Raw genomic sequence first — 5,213 nt, 5'->3', positions numbered from 1 at the left:
CTTTATACACATTCAGACCAAGGTCCTTGCAGTGTTAACACTTGATTGGTGGTTGTCAGACCCGTGCTTTTGCTATCTGGTCAGTGAAAACCGGCTTGGGATCAGCTCCAACTACCTTAAGGCCTTGAAGGGAAAACAGTTGAAAAGTTCAGGCTACTGTGTCCTTAAGGTGTCTGCTTCCCCCTAATGGCCGCTAGCTGACATAACGACTGCTCTTATTAAGGGGGGTCACTAGTAACTTTCACAGCGCGGTGTCCTTGGGCTGGCTGGGGCCAGCTCTTATCTTTGGATTCAGCTAGCTGGAGTGTTGAATTGATTCGTTCTCCGCTCTCTTCTTTCTCCCTCCCCTCTCGGCCTCTCGTACCTGCTGAGAAAACTTCCACTCCCCACTCACACACCTTTGACCCTCCCCAAAATGCTTTGCGATGCTTGCAACAGCATTAGCCACGTACAATGCTGATCTGCCTTCCCCGGGGACTCCCTAAGGGAGGGGGCCGTTGGGGTGTGACAAGGGGGCGGGGGCCAGGCTGTTTGGGGAGGCACAGCCTTCCCTACCCAGCCCTCCATCCAGTTTTGCAACCCAATGTGGCCCCCAGGCCAAAATGTTTGCCCACCCCGGCCTAGGACCTCCTCCTGCCCTACTTTCCTTATATAGTTTTAAAGTAAACAGTACACATATACTCACAAACCACAAACCCAATAAGGGTGTGCCTTTGGCACATTTTTATATTAGATCATTACTTTAACAAACAGAGCCAGCTTTAAGCCGCTTCAGGCACATTTATTCAAGTATAATGAGGAGTCCGGTGGCACCTTAAAGACTAACAGGACAGGACGGATAGCTCAGTGGTTTGAGCATTGGCCTACTAAACCCAGGGTTGTGAGCTCAATCCTTGGGGGGGCCATTTAGGGATCTGGGGCAAAAATCTGTCTGGGGATTGGTCCTGCTTTGAGCAGGGGGTTGGACTAGATGACCTCCTGAGGTCCCGTCCAACCCTGATATTCTATGATTTATTTGTTAGTCTTTAAGGTGCCACCGTACTTATCGTTGTTTTTGTGGATACAGACTAACATGGCTATCCTCCTGATACTTATTCAAGAATCTGACCCTACATGCACTCTCCTCTCTCCAGAATACCTATTGATAAGCTGTAGCTAAAGTCAACACTGCTGCTCCTAGCTAGCTGCACTAAATATCGTGCAATAATACTAGCAAGTCAATGTCCTCCTCCCTCTCCAAAAAGCAAAGGTCCAAACTTCCCATTGACCAAGACTTAGACATTGCCAGGCATATTCGCTCTTCATGTGGTTGAGATAAACATGATAAAGAGTTTAAATTTCCCATACCTCATTTGTTCACAAGTCCTAGGGTTTCACTTATTGCATTAAGCACTGTGGCTAATGGCACTGGCTGTAAACAGATATGACAGCTCAACTCAGTTTACAACAGGGCAGCCTCCAGCTTAGATTGAAACTCAGCCCCCACAGGAATCAGTGTGGCTGTTGTTTTAAGCAAATTTTATGCATCTTGTGGAATGAAATCTAGTGTAGCTCCATTTAATATCTAATACTTTGCCTACAAGGGACTACATCCTGCTCTTCCAAGGGAATGGTCTCTGTGAGCGAACATGTTTTTTATCTAGTTAAATATATCTATTTTAAATATATTTAAAAAAAGTTGGGGAAGGGAAGGACAGGGAAATTACCTTATGAATAAAGAATCCAGGTTCTGTCTGGTAAGAGCTGCTCTCCCCGGGATTGCTTAGCAGCGCACAGAAGCATTAATAAGACAGAAAAAAAAAAAAAGCTCAATGGGAGGAGCAGTTGTCATGAAACCACATCAAACTCCACCCTTCTTGGTCATTGCTCCTGTTTGCTTCCTGCTTCACATCACAGAGAAAACAGTTGTTTGTGCTGTCTCAAAAGCTGCTGTCCCCAGAGCTGACACATAGCGAGAGGAGAGTCCTAAAGCCCATTCGATAGCACTGAGGGAGCTTTGTCATTTTTGGTTCTATGTTCATTTTCCCTGCAGATAAATTCCTTGATGAATTAACGAGGAGATACTCTAGGGCTCCCAGAGTATCGCGCCTAGAATTAACTTGCCTTCCCCCTAGATGCGAGCAACTATTACAGCCGTAGTGTATCTCATCATGGCTGCCAGGATACTTGCTGTACTCATTAATTTATTTGTAAACAGAAAATCTTACCCCTCTATTTGCTCTTGCATATTGACTGGAAAAAGAAAATTTGAGAGAGATAAGATAGGTGAGGTAATATCTTTTATTGGACCAACGTCTGTTGGATATAAGTTTTCCAGCTACATAGAGCTCTTCTCAGATCTGGGGAAGGAAGCAGAGTGTCTGAGCTAAACACAAGTTGGGACAGATTGCTAAGCAGAAGGGGTGAAGCAATCATTATGCATAAAAGATTTGAAGTGGGCAATTAAGGGTTGCAGGCAGTGCAGTGTGTTGCAAACTATTGTAATGAGCCATAAAACAAGTGTCCCTGTTAAGTTCATGGCTTTTGATATATAGCAGAGTTATGAAATCCTCACATGCTCCTCGACCCTCACACTGGAAGAAAACAATCAGGAAATCTACATAGAGATCATGCAGGAAACCAAAAACAACTATTAAAAAAAAGCTGATACAGCCATCCAATTTAAAAAGTGGAACCAGCTACAACAACTCCACAACCAAAGCAGAGCCGTAACTAGGTATTTTTGAGCCCGAGGCAAGAATATAAAATTGCACCCTCCCCCAGGGCCGGCTCTTCGGCGGCAATTCGGCGGCGGGTCCCTCAGTCCCTTTCGGAGGGAAGGGCCTGTCGCCGAATTGCCGCCGAAGAATGAATGAAGCGGCGGCGGTAGAGCCTGTGATTTTGGGGGGTCTAACTCATGAGTTTTGACTGCTTGGGCTGGCAATGTTGCTTCCAAGATGGTCTTTGGATCCAGTCTAGTTCCAATCCAGAGAGGGACTCACAGGTTAAGAGAGGAGGGAGGTGCTGGATATCAGCAGTGGCCACTAGGGATCAGCATGTGTCCTGAGAATGCTGGGAGTTCAGGTTTGCAGGGCAGGATATGGGGTGGCAGGTTTGTAGAAATTTTGGTGGTGCGCATAACCTGCCCCCGCCCGCCCACGGCTCTGGGAAGGAGTTTGGGTGAGGGAGGAGGTCTGGTGTGCAGGCCTTAGGCTGGGGCAGGGGATTGGGGTGCAGGCTCTCGGAGGGAGTTTGCGGATGGGAGGGTGCAGAGGGATGGGGTGCAGGGGTGAGGGTTGTGGCTGCAGATGAGGGGTTTGGAGTGTGGGAGGGGCTCAGGGCGAGAGTAGGGGTGAGGGCTCTGTCTGGGGCTAGGAATGGGAGGGGCTCAGGGCAAGAGTAGGAGTGTGGGGGGTGAGGGCTCTGGCTGGGGCTGGGAATGGGAGGTTTGGGGTGTGAGAGGGGCTCAGGGCTGGGGCAGAGGGTTGGGGTGTGGGGGTGAGGGCTCTGGCTGGGACTGGAGATGAGGTGTTTGGGGTCCTGGAGGGGCTCGGGCAGAGGGTCAGGGTGTGCGGGGATGAGGGCTCTGGCTGGGACTGGGGATAAGGTGTTTGGGGTGCTGGAGGGGCTTGGGCAGAGGGTTGAGGGTGCGGTGGGGGGGTGAAAGCTCTGACTGAGGGTGTGGGCTCTGGGGTGGGGTGGGGCAGGGACGGGGATGAGTTTTGGGGTGCAGGCAGGCTGCTCCGGGACAGGAGCCAGAGAGGACTCCCCCCAGCCCTTTCCCTGCCAGCAGCAACAAGCTCTGGGGGAGGAACCCCCCTTTCCTGCCCCCCCCCCAGCAGCACACTCACCCCACCACTGTCACTGCATGTGCTCCTAGGTCCAGGAATCTCCCTCGCCTCCCCCATGGTGGGTGCTGGGGGGCGCTGCGTGCGCCTCCTCCCCTGCTGTTGCCTCTGACTGTAGCTTCACTGGGGGTGGGGGATGGCGCTGCCTCCTTGCCCAGCACAGGGCAGGAGCGGTGACTGCGGGCGGGGGGGCACCCCTGTGCTGCTGGAGGGTCCCATTGTAAAATGAAAGGGTCTGAGGGGGAAGGGCAGCCTCAGAGTCAGTCTGCCCTGGCAGTGGATATGGGGGCACTAGGACCCTGCAGCAACTGCTGCTGCAGACAGCATGGAGCTGCTCTGCTCCGGGGCCAGGGTGGGGAGCAGGGGGGAAGAGAGAGCAAGTCGGGGCCAGGGGACACTTGGGGGAGGGTTATAAATATCTCCATGCCAGCAGCTTTTTTTTTCTTCTCTCCACCGCTTTCTGCGCCCCCCTTCCCCCCGTGCCCGAGGCACTGTTACGGCACTGAACCAAAGCATAGTTGCTTGTCTCAGCTACATAGAAGATAATGCACAGCACTCAGAATCCACCCAAAACACATCACCAAACTTAAGTTTATAATTCTGCTAGACACCAAAAGCCATGGATTTAACAGGGACACTGATTTTATGGCTCATTACAACAATTTGCAACACAACACATTACCTGCTACCTTTAATTGTTCACTTCAAAGCCTTTCTGCCTAACAAACCTAATCCCCAACTGTCCACCTCATTTCAAGTGACTGCCTCCAACATGCATTACCCTATTTGCTTAACAATCTGTCCCAATTTGTATTTAGCTCAGACATTCTGCTTTCTTCCCCAGATCTGAAGAGGGGAGCTGTGTAGTCCAAAAGCTTGTACCTTTCACCAACAGAAGCTGGTCCAGTAAAATATATTATCTCACCTACCTTGTCTCGCTCATATCCTGGACCAATACAGCTACCACAAGACTACAAAGTTTAAAGCAGATCATTTAAAAACAAGCCCTCTAGTATTGTTAACCACAGCATAAAAAAATCAGGAGCCAGGCACCCCAAACTTATGGAATTTACTTAAAAATAATAATTTTTAAATCTTTATATTTGACATCTGTTTTTTGAGCTTTTAGCATTCATGTTTTCTAGCTTTTCTCTGCAACCATGAGGGCTAGAAACTTAATTTTTAAAAATGAAAGCTGAAATGTTCACACAGTAACATGCCTCCAGAAGTCGGGTGTGACGGGTTAGATCACAGAAACCCCCTTGGGAGCTGCCACCTGACATGCAAAAGACTACCTCTGCTCCTGTTTTCCCTGCCAGCTCAGGACTCCAGCACCCTATCTTGCTGAGCCAGACACTCCCGTCTGCTGCAACACAGACCCAGGGT

General features: G+C 49.8%; 1 protein-coding gene across 5 annotated transcripts in view; it reads right to left on the bottom strand.

Moving 5' to 3' along the window:
- Window positions 1–5,213, bottom strand: part of DDO (D-aspartate oxidase) — a 44,208-nt gene that overhangs the window by 19,363 nt on the left and 19,632 nt on the right. Inside the window, exon 1 of one of the 5 annotated variants that reach the window (XM_026653686.2) lies at window positions 1,707–2,110. The exons of 3 other annotated variants lie outside the window; for them this stretch is intronic. The gene's annotated coding sequence lies outside the window, so the exon portion shown is untranslated. Of the gene's footprint in view, window positions 1–1,706; window positions 2,111–5,213 lie in introns of those variants that run through there. One more of the 5 variants, XM_029912223.1, reaches the window with a different exon arrangement.

Source organism: Terrapene carolina, unplaced genomic scaffold, assembly GCF_002925995.2.
Source record: "Terrapene carolina triunguis isolate 2854851 unplaced genomic scaffold, T_m_triunguis-2.0 Scaffold42, whole genome shotgun sequence".
Taxonomy (NCBI): Eukaryota; Metazoa; Chordata; order Testudines; family Emydidae; genus Terrapene; species Terrapene triunguis.
This window is presented reverse-complemented; position numbering and strand designations above follow the sequence as displayed.